The sequence below is a fragment of the Parasteatoda tepidariorum genome, chromosome 7 (genome assembly GCF_043381705.1).
Source record: "Parasteatoda tepidariorum isolate YZ-2023 chromosome 7, CAS_Ptep_4.0, whole genome shotgun sequence".
Taxonomy (NCBI): Eukaryota; Metazoa; Arthropoda; class Arachnida; order Araneae; family Theridiidae; genus Parasteatoda; species Parasteatoda tepidariorum.
This window is the reverse complement of record NC_092210.1, coordinates 31,443,350-31,454,034: the sequence shown is the minus strand read 5'-3', so window position 1 is coordinate 31,454,034 and position 10,685 is coordinate 31,443,350. Positions and strand designations below refer to the sequence as shown.

Below are 10,685 nucleotides of genomic sequence, written 5' to 3'. Positions count from 1 at the left end.
TTCCGGATGAAATCACGGTAGAAAATATTGGCAACCAGGAGGCCGGTCATGCTCGCCTTCTTTTAAGATCCTACGTGTTTTTACGATTTGTTGGCGTGGTTTTACAAAGCTACAAGAATGCTGTTCATAGTTGTTGAGAGTTGTTTACTGTCTAATCTTACACTCGGATTAACAGCATAGACATGTTACAGAAAGATCAAGAAGAACGCCAACACAAAAGGAAGATAGAGGATTCGTTTTTACGAAATGTTAAAATGAATTGTGTAATTTAATCAATTTATAAAAAAAATTTTTTTTTTCTTTGGGTTTAGTTTAAAATTATGTTTGTTTAATTGCATAATATTGCAAAGAAATTCTGGATCAAATTACGGTAAAAAGTAGTGACACTCAAGGTTCTGGTAGTTTTCAGCGTGAAATTAATTTTTTCCGTAACACGTTACGGAGCAAAAAATCTGATAAACCGACATTTTTACAGTAGTAACCGTAAAATCACTTAATTATTCTAACTAAATACTACTGTTAAAATTACGATATAATATTTTACGGTAAAAATGGACTTTACGGATGATGTACTTAAAGCGCGGATACTTCATGCAGTAATTTGATCGAAATTTTTTCAGTGTATAAGACATCTGGTTATAAAATTTGAAAGCGCCATCCCTTTTTTTATTTCGAAGGGAGAATGATTTCTGTTACAGAAATTCCATTCATTTCCCTTAAAATAACGCAAAATAGAAGTTGTTTTTTGCTTATAATTATACCGGTGTGCTAAAGTTACTATTTAAAAGGTTCAGTTAGTAAAGTACAGTTAGTAGTTAATAGTTAAAAATTACTGTTTAAAAATTTATGGTATTTCTTTAGCAGAGTCTGTATGTTAATGTTTTACTTTTTTTTGCTTGAAATAAGATTAATAATGAAAAAAGATGGCGCTCACGAAGTTTTATATCTGGGCTGCTCAGATAAGAACTGCTGTAAATTATAGTTTAACGCACTTTTCATGAAATCATTTACAACCGCTTATAATAAGCGTGCTTTCTAATTGGATTTAAAATAAAACTTATCTAACTTACTTTGAAGGTAAATGGGTGACTTCAATTGATCTGATGGCTATCAAACACTACATGGTGTTTAATCAAATGTGTAGTATATATGGTTAATATAGATTAACTGTATGACGAATGTGTTTTAATGTGATTCTCGAATCTGAACAAATTACTGCGTGGAAGTTAATACTCTCTCTTATGTGGTTCGTACAATGTTTAAGTACTTTACCTATAGTCCATTATGTGCCCTAAGAACATTTCCATCCATATTTTTTATTCATATAAAATATTTTCTTTTGCTACTATAAATGATAAAAAAGATTTTGTAATTGTGAAACTCATAGTGTCATCTTGATCTTCTGCAGTGCATTAAACTTATTTTGAGAGTTTAAAAAGGTTGCGATAAGGAATAAACTAAAATTACATTCATTTGATTGGAACAAATTAGAAATAAACTTGTAATCTCAGCTCGATTTTTGTTTACTTTTGAACAGAAAAAATTCTGATCAATATTGTCAGATTTTATTGACACATTGCCTAGTTGCTTCTAAAAATTCATCTGAGTACAATATTCGTTTTTATTTTCCTCAAAACCATCATACACTTTCCCCTGAAACACGAAGTAAATGAATTTAAATGGGAAAAATAAGTGTTATGCTAATTTTTATCCCCGTACGGTAGGATTCACAAAGGAAGGGAAAAGTCAATAGGATACGGTTATGAGTTTATTATGAGTACTACGTGTCATCCTTTCCCCACTGAAAGGGAAATAGGGAATAGAACAGTTTATCATATGAATACATAATCCCTAAAGCTCGATAAGCTTTTCTCTATTGTTGCCTAAACATTGACGGTCAAAACCTCTATTCAATTCGGTAACACTTTTTTCTTTGAAACCGAATTCTAAAAACCGATTACCAGCTTTAGGTATATTTTGTATATCTAATCGTTTATGGGGCAAACAATGGGAAGAAGAGATCATAATGTTGGGTTACGAATATATTGTCACGAGCAGGTGCTGCAGTTGGAAATTCAGGGATCATAAGAATTGAATATGGGCTAAAATGTCTTACCACATTTTAAATTCAAATGCTTTTGTGAGGTTTCATCTTTCTCAAAGTATACTAGTTTCTTACCCCCTGAAGTTCAGATGGAATTATAAAAGAAGTGCTGCATTTAACTACGTTTAAGCATAGATCCAGAACTATATGTAGATGTAAAATTTTTAAGAGTGGAATTGTTATGCTGAAATATGCATAACATATCCCTAACATTCAAAAACCAAATTACTATCTTATTTAATAATTTTTCAATAAATAAAAATCATTAATATAATTTGTTATCTATTTATACCACAACCTTGAATTGAGTACAGAATAAAATGTATTTTTAGAGATTCCCTCTACATCTGCCAATCACATTAGCATAAAATTCGAAAATCGTAATATGGTTGCTAATGTTTTGATTTCATTAAAATTCGTTATTATTTCTTACGCTTTCCTTTCTGACAACACATTTGAATTAGTAAGGCAGAGAAAAAGAGCCTTGGCATTAAATTTCATCGATTAATAATAAAGAGAAAACGAACTCTTTAACTTTCCTTGGCGAAAACTATGCTATGAACAAAAGACTCGCATTTTTGATATCTTGTTGGACAGAGGTGTCATGTGGGACGTAGCCCTGCAGCCACATCATCCGGGTCATTTTCTTAATTCATATGGACACAAAAAAGGATCTTTTTTTTAATTTTTACTTTGTAGTTCCATATTTCTGAATTAAAATATTTTTGTTTTTTTATCAAATTCGATTTTTCATTAAAGTTGCTTATGGTGTTTAATATATCACAGCTTTAACAACAGTCTAAACTTATGCTAAATTTTATATTTGATATTTAATAAATTTATTTAATTTTGCAGCATAATTGTAATGTAAAACTAAAAATGTGATATTTTGACAAATGGAAACTAAGTCATTCTTTAAATGATTTTATAGAAGAAAATTTGAAAATCCATTTGAATCAATTCATATTGAATATGTATTTTTATTGAACAATGTATTTGTTGTAGTTTGTACCGGAGCAATCAGGTTTTCCGTCTTGTGGCTCAGTGAGTTTTTGACCATAAAAGTTAACGCAACGACACTTCCCATCTTCACATTGAATTGGTTTAAAATCTCCGTTTTCTTTACAATCAGCTTCCGGGTGTTGTTCTAAAATGAATAAACCAATAATTGTAAATCAAATAACACAACATATGCTATATTCATACATGTTTGAAAATATAATCAGACACCCTGGTCTGCTCTGAAACATAAGTATACTGAAAAAAAAAAGGTTTCGAAAATTGAGCACAAAATATGTCAAAATAGCTCCGAAAAAAGTAATAGCCGAAAAAAACTACATGAATTTAAAACTAAAACAATATATACTCATTTTTGAGCAAAATGCAGTCTCAAAAGTGATGTAGATCGAGAAATGTTCGAGAGACTTGTTCGTTGGCAACCAGTAGGATCCTAACCAAGGGCTAAATGTTCTAAGAACCATAGTTGCACACCCCAGTTCAGGGAAAGTTAGGAAGCTTCCTAGATATCACAGATTGTCACAGTGACGTCACAATAAAGTCAAAAATGGTCACAGTTGCAGGTATGAGAGTTTTGAATTGCCTAAACGAGGTCATAATGTGACTTTGATGTTAGTCTCGTGATATCACATAAAAGTTTCCGTGACTATTTATTGTGACTTTTGTCACTTAGTAATCACAAATATACTTTACTGGAACTAAAGTTACTTGGAAAATTTGTTGCAACTTTGGTCACATAAAAATAATTGCATAACTTTGTCTTACTAAACTTTCAGCAGCATTTTTTTGGACTTATCTCATTTTGTACTCACATTTTTCCTTAATCGAATTTGTTTCATTGAAGTCACACTTTTGTGCGCCTTGTCTCACTAAAGTTATGATTCCGCTCTATACAGAACAGTCATTAACAATATTTACAATTCTTGTATAAGCAACTTTTTGCGACTAATCCCTTACAGTTAAATATGTGAATGCCAATAGAGTAGCAAATGGTCACAATGATTACATTCAAAAGTGTGATTTATTTAAATACTTCCGAAAACCTTCATACATGACTTTGAAAAAGAATTTGTTTTCGTAAACTTGTTTGTTTAAAAAAGAAATTCTTTCCTTGCAATATTGCTCCACTCCCTAAAACTCACAGTGCCAGAAAAAAAAAATTTAAATGTGAAACACAGCTTGTTCAAATATCGAACAAAATTTAAAAACATTTTTTTTTTGGTATTATTTATTTAAAGAAAGAATTTGGATGTTTTCCCCACCTGCTTTTATAATACATATAGATGTTTACATTTTTTCTAAGATTCATGTTAAAAATTTCATATTTTACACAAATTTTATAGTCACAAATAAACCTGATATGATTTATTTTATTCAAAAATATCATTGCTGAGGAAGAAAAACAACACAATTTTTATGGGAGCAATTCCATAATTTAAGCGTTTTTGTTATCGTTTTATAATATTTTATTTTAAATGGAATGTTTTACTCTGTTTTGAGTGCGTTTCGACTAATATTGATTATGTTTACTACAAAGATATTTTTGGGGAAGAAATGTTGATAAATTTTACATGGAATATAATGCATTTTGCATTAAACTATATATTTTGCTTAGACGCTTTTAGATAGCATAAATTATTCGGGATTAAAATGCATATAATAATTAGTGCAAAATTTCAAATTTTGTTTTACAACATACAAAAATGAGAATAGAAATATTGCCAATACGATAAAAGAAAATTATAAAACAAAAGAAACGTCTGATTAATATTTCACGGGAAAAGCAAACGATTTTAAAAAAAGACAAAGGGCATTTCTTATAGCGTCATCATTTATTTTTATTTTTTATTTTTTTTTCCCGCTTGGCGCCGATTGGATGAGTGTATCAGTTAATGCTAGCTCATAATCGAACATAGCCATTTGTAAAGAAAATTTTAAAAAGATTAAAATTTTTGTCACCTTTGATGAGTGTTTGGTTTGAATTTAAAACGTTTTGATCTTTGCGATTGGGAGTTCCTTTCGTGGTGGTTATTTCGATTACTAAAAATGATCTCTCATTCTGAACTTAGCGAGTTCTGTTTTAATCTGATTTAATTATTAGTGTTCGATGACGCAAGAAAGAAGTTATGACGTATAAAAGGGGTGAGTCCTTATTTTGTTATCTTGAAGATATTGATGATTCTGTTTTTTATTAAATTAAAGGTCCGATTTTTATTCTCTTTCGATTTTTATTAAGTTGTTATTACATTGGTTAAAGGCTCTTTTCTTTTTAATACCTTTAGAGTGTTTATTTTCGATTGCTATGTCAATGTTATTTTATACTGATCACATTTTTTTAAGTTTCCCTTCATTTTTATAATAATGCACCTTATCAACAATTTTAGCAAGCACTGTTATATATATGGTTTTTATTTTCCAATTTATATTGCTTGAGTTTGTAAAATAATTAATTTATTTGCACATTTCTTCAATATTTTAAGTTACTTTTTTTAATAAATTCATTGATTAAACGGTTAAGAAATTAAAATATTTAAAATTTTGATTTTTAAATAGCAGCTGAAATTTATGTCCTTTCAAAATTATTACGATGGTTCAATTTACAATATCAATAACATTTATATTTGTTTAAAAATATTTAATTTTCATTATCATAAATATTAGGTGTTATAAATTCTTTTTTTTTCTTTGAGATTTACCTATTCAATAAAGCCTACCATTAGATTCACTAGAACGCGATTAATGGATTTGGACAGTTAAAAACAAAACTAAAAAGTGTGTTGCTTATATCAACGCTTTATATTTAATTTTATAAAAGTCGTTGAACAGCTTACCCATTTTTGGGTTTACGGCTACTAATGTTCAACTCCGTAGCCCTGTAATTTTGAAACAAATCCAGAAAACAATGGAACTCCTGGATCAAGTATTGGGAGAAATTTTTCCATCGTGGAGGACTTCTTGATGCAACTAACCGGCATTTGCGTTACCTCGCATACACTTTGAGCCCATCTTTAAGACATAATGCAGCTCTCAACCAATTTTTTGTTCTCAAAGTTTTGTTTAGAAAAGACAGATTGAGGTGCAAAAATAAATCAGATCGTATTTTTAATTTTTTTTAAAAGAAGCTTGATTTGATTTCCATTGTCCTCCTGATACCATTTTGTAAAATCCCTATTTAAAATAATCATTAGATGCATATATCTGTGTTACCAAGGGTAACATAGATACAGGTTGGTAGATGGTAAAAGGTGAGATTTACAGACATAGGATTTAACAGAGACATAGATACTGACTCGAAGTACGCTGTAAAAATTCCGGATCAAATAATGGCAAAAAACATGTTACAGTAAAAAAAAAACCTATGCAACGTAATTTTTAACTGTAACAATTACCTTAAAATTACTGAAAAATCATTCTAATTAAATAAATATTACAGTAAAAATTACGGTATAATATTTCACGGCTAAAATGGATTTCACTGTAAAATTGATTTAAGGGAAGATGCACACAAAGTGCTAGTACTTAAAGCCGCAATTTGATCCGGAATTTAGAACAGTGTAGTGCATCTCTAAATCCGATTTTTAAATAGAGCATCTTTCAGATTCTTTATTTTCAATATAGATGATTTATTATTTTTTTTAGAAATATGTATTGCTGTAATACAATGATTTTAATTGCTAAATTGGTTAAAATTTTGTATTTGTTAGATTTATTAAATCAATGATAGTAATCATTTGATACTATGTTCGATGATAATTGAAAGGAAGTCGGCTCGAAACCTCTTGTAATGTGTGCATTTTTCACATTTTCGATGGGTATTTAAAATACAAAATGCAGCCGATTGTAACTGAATTAATGCCAACAAATGTGATATATCAATACATCGTAGTAGAGCCGCGATGGGATAGAGTGTTCGCCTTCCAATGAGGTGAACCGGGCTCGAATCCCAGCGATGGCTGGTCGATACGAATTCCGCATTCTGACTTGCACCGACCACAGTGCTGACGTGAAACATCAACAGTGGTAGACGGATCATGGGTTAGAGTCCCCTTGCCGTCAGGCTAACCGTGAGAGGTTTTTGTGGTCTTCCTCTACATGTAACGCAAATGCTGGTTAGTTCCATCAAAAAGTCCTCCTTAAAGGCAAATTTCTCCCAATACTTGATCCAGCAGTTCCCTTATCTTCTGGATTGGGTTGAAAATTACAAGGTTGCGAAGTTGAACATTAGTAGTCATAAACCCAAAAATTGGATAGGCTGTTCAACGACTGTTATGAAATACATCGTAGTATGCCATGGACTGAATGATAACTTGAAAATGGAGGTCAACTTGAAACTTTGAAATGGTTCATTTGTGTCGTGTATTTATTTCTATTAAACACTATAATTTCTATTAAAAATTCTTTAAGAAATGCATAGAAACAGAAAAGAAATAAACTAAAACTTCAACTTACTGACGTCTCTCCAGTAGAAACATGGTGGTGGACCTATTGCAGATAAACCTCCCGCTATCATAGAAAATAAGACTAAAATGTAGAAGAGCTTCATATTGCCTTATCTGTAAAATGAAATATAAATAAATAATTAAAATTACTTTAATGCAGAAAATGTCGTCTTGTTAGAATTCCCAAGGACAAACTTAACTTTTGATCATTATAACTAAAAAAAAAAAGCTATTGCTTAAATCACAACAGCCAGTCCACGGATTAATATCTGTATTTGAATTAATATTTAAATAGGTTTAGGCTTAAAATATTTTTTATCGTAGAAAGAATGTGAATTATCAAAAATTTTCCCGATTCTCTAGTAAATCAGTTAAAAAAAACACAAGTTTAAATGATAAATACTATTGAGTCAAAATTTTTGAATAACGGCAGAAACAAGCGAAAAATAATCTTGTTCCTTTGAACTNACTAAAAATGATCTCTCATTCTGAACTTAGCGAGTTCTGTTTTAATCTGATTTAATTATTAGTGTTCGATGACGCAAGAAAGAAGTTATGACGTATAAAAGGGGTGAGTCCTTATTTTGTTATCTTGAAGATATTGATGATTCTGTTTTTTATTAAATTAAAGGTCCGATTTTTATTCTCTTTCGATTTTTATTAAGTTGTTATTACATTGGTTAAAGGCTCTTTTCTTTTTAATACCTTTAGAGTGTTTATTTTCGATTGCTATGTCAATGTTATTTTATACTGATCACATTTTTTTAAGTTTCCCTTCATTTTTATAATAATGCACCTTATCAACAATTTTAGCAAGCACTGTTATATATATGGTTTTTATTTTCCAATTTATATTGCTTGAGTTTGTAAAATAATTAATTTATTTGCACATTTCTTCAATATTTTAAGTTACTTTTTTTAATAAATTCATTGATTGAAGGTTAAGAAATTAAAATATTTAAAATTCAAAAATCTTGATTTTTAAATAGCAGTTGACGATGGTTATTACGATGGTTCAATTTACAATATCAATAACATTTATATTTATTTTAAAATATTTAATATTTATTATCATAAATATTAGATGTTATAAATTCTTTTTTTTTCTCCTGAGATTTACCTATTCAATAAAGCCTACTATTAGATTCACTAAAAAGCGATAAATGGACTTGGACAGTTAAAAGCAAAACTTAATGGAGTTAAAAACAAAACTAAAACCAGTGCTGTTTATATCAACGCTTTATATTTTATTTTATAACCTTCGTTGAACAGCCGACCCATTTTTGGGTTTACGGCTACTAATGTTCAACTCCGTAGCCCTGTAATTTTGAAACCAATCCAGAAAACAATGGAACTCCTGGATCAAGTATTGGGAGAAATTTTGCCATCGTGGAGGACTTCTTGATGGAACTAACCGGCATTTGCGTTACCTCGAATTCCATTTTTAATAGTTGAAGGCATAACGTAGCTCTCAACCAATTTTTTGTTCTCAAAGTTTTGTTTAGAAAAGACAGATTAAGGTGCAAAAATAAATCAGATCGTTTTTTTTTTTTTTTTAAATAGAAGCTTGATTTCATTTCCATTGTCCTGATAGCATTTTGTAAAATCCTTATTTAAAATAATCATTAGATGTATGTATCTGTGTTACCAAAGGTAACAAAGATAACACAGATACAGGTTGGTGGATGGTAAAAGGTGAAATTTACTGAGATAGGATTTAACAGAGACATGGATGCTGACTCGAAGTACGCTGTAAGAAATTCCGGATAAAATAAAGGTAAAAAGCATGTTATGGTAATAAAAAAACATATGCAAAAAATTACGGTATAATATTTTACGGCGAAAATGGATTTTACTGTAAAATTGATTTAAGGGATGATGCACACAACGTGCTAGTACTTAATGCCGTAATTTGATTCGGAATTTTTAACAGTGTAGTGCATCTCTAAATCCGATTTTTAAATAGGGCATTTTTCAGATTCTTTATTTTCAATATAGATGATTTTTTTTTTGTTTAGAAATATGTATTGCTGTAATGCAATGATTTTAATTGCTAAATTGGTTAAAATTTTGTATTGCTTGGATTTATTAAATCAATGATAGTAATCATTTGATACAATGTTCGATGTTAATTGAAAGGAAGTCGGCTCGAAACCTCTTGTAATGCGTGCGTTTTTACATTTTCGATGGGTATTTAAAATACAAAATGCAGCCGATTATAAATGAAATAATGCAAAACAAATGTGATATATCAATACATCGTAGTAGAGCCGTGATGGCTCAGGGGATAGAGTGTTCGCCACCCAATGAGGTGAACCGGGTTCAAATCCCCGCGATGTCTGGTAGATACGAATTCCACATCCGACTTACACCGACCACAATGCTGACGTGAAATATCCACAGTGGTCGACGGATCATGGGTTATAGTCCCCTTGCGGTCAGGCTAACCGTGGGAGATTCTTGTGGTCTTAAGCTCCATGTAACGTAAATGCTGGTTAGTTCCATCAAAAAAACCTCCACAAAAGGAAATTTCTCCCAATACTTGATCCAGGAGTTCCTTTATCTTCCGGATTGGGTTTAAAATTACCCGGCTGTGTTGTTGAACATTAGTAGTCTTAAACCCAAAAATTGGATCGGCTGTTCAACGACTGTTATGAAATACATCGTAGTATGCCATGGACTGAATGATAACTTGAAAATGGAGGCCAAACTTTGAAATGGTTAATTTGTGCCGTGTAAACTCATTATAATTTCTATTAAAAATTCTTTAAGAAATGCATAGAAACAGAAAAGAAATAAACTAAAACTTCAACTTACTGACGTCTCTCCAGTAGAAACATGGTGGTGGACCTATTGCTGATAAAGCTCCCGCGATCATCGAAAATAAGACTAAAATGTAGAAGAGCTTCATATTGCCTTATCTGTTAAATGAAATATAAGTAAATAATTAAAATCATTTTAATGCAGAAAACGTTGTCTTGATAGAATTCCCAAGGACAAACTTAACTTTTGATCATTATAACTAAAAAAAAAAAAAAGCTATTGCTTAAATCACAACAGCCAGTCCACGGATTAATATCTGTGTTTGAATTAATATTTAAATAGGTTTAGGCTTAAAATATTTT

General features: G+C 30.4%; 1 long non-coding RNA gene across 1 annotated transcript; it reads right to left on the bottom strand.

Moving 5' to 3' along the window:
• Window positions 1–3,012: 3,012 nt before the first annotated feature.
• LOC107457079 (uncharacterized) lies at window positions 3,013–7,699 on the bottom strand. The gene is made up of 2 exons (XR_011637235.1): window positions 7,571–7,699; window positions 3,013–3,251 (listed from the first exon to the last, which is right to left on the bottom strand). It is a non-coding gene; the product is annotated as an uncharacterized lncRNA (long non-coding RNA).
• Between the last annotated feature and the right edge of the window lie 2,986 nt (window positions 7,700–10,685).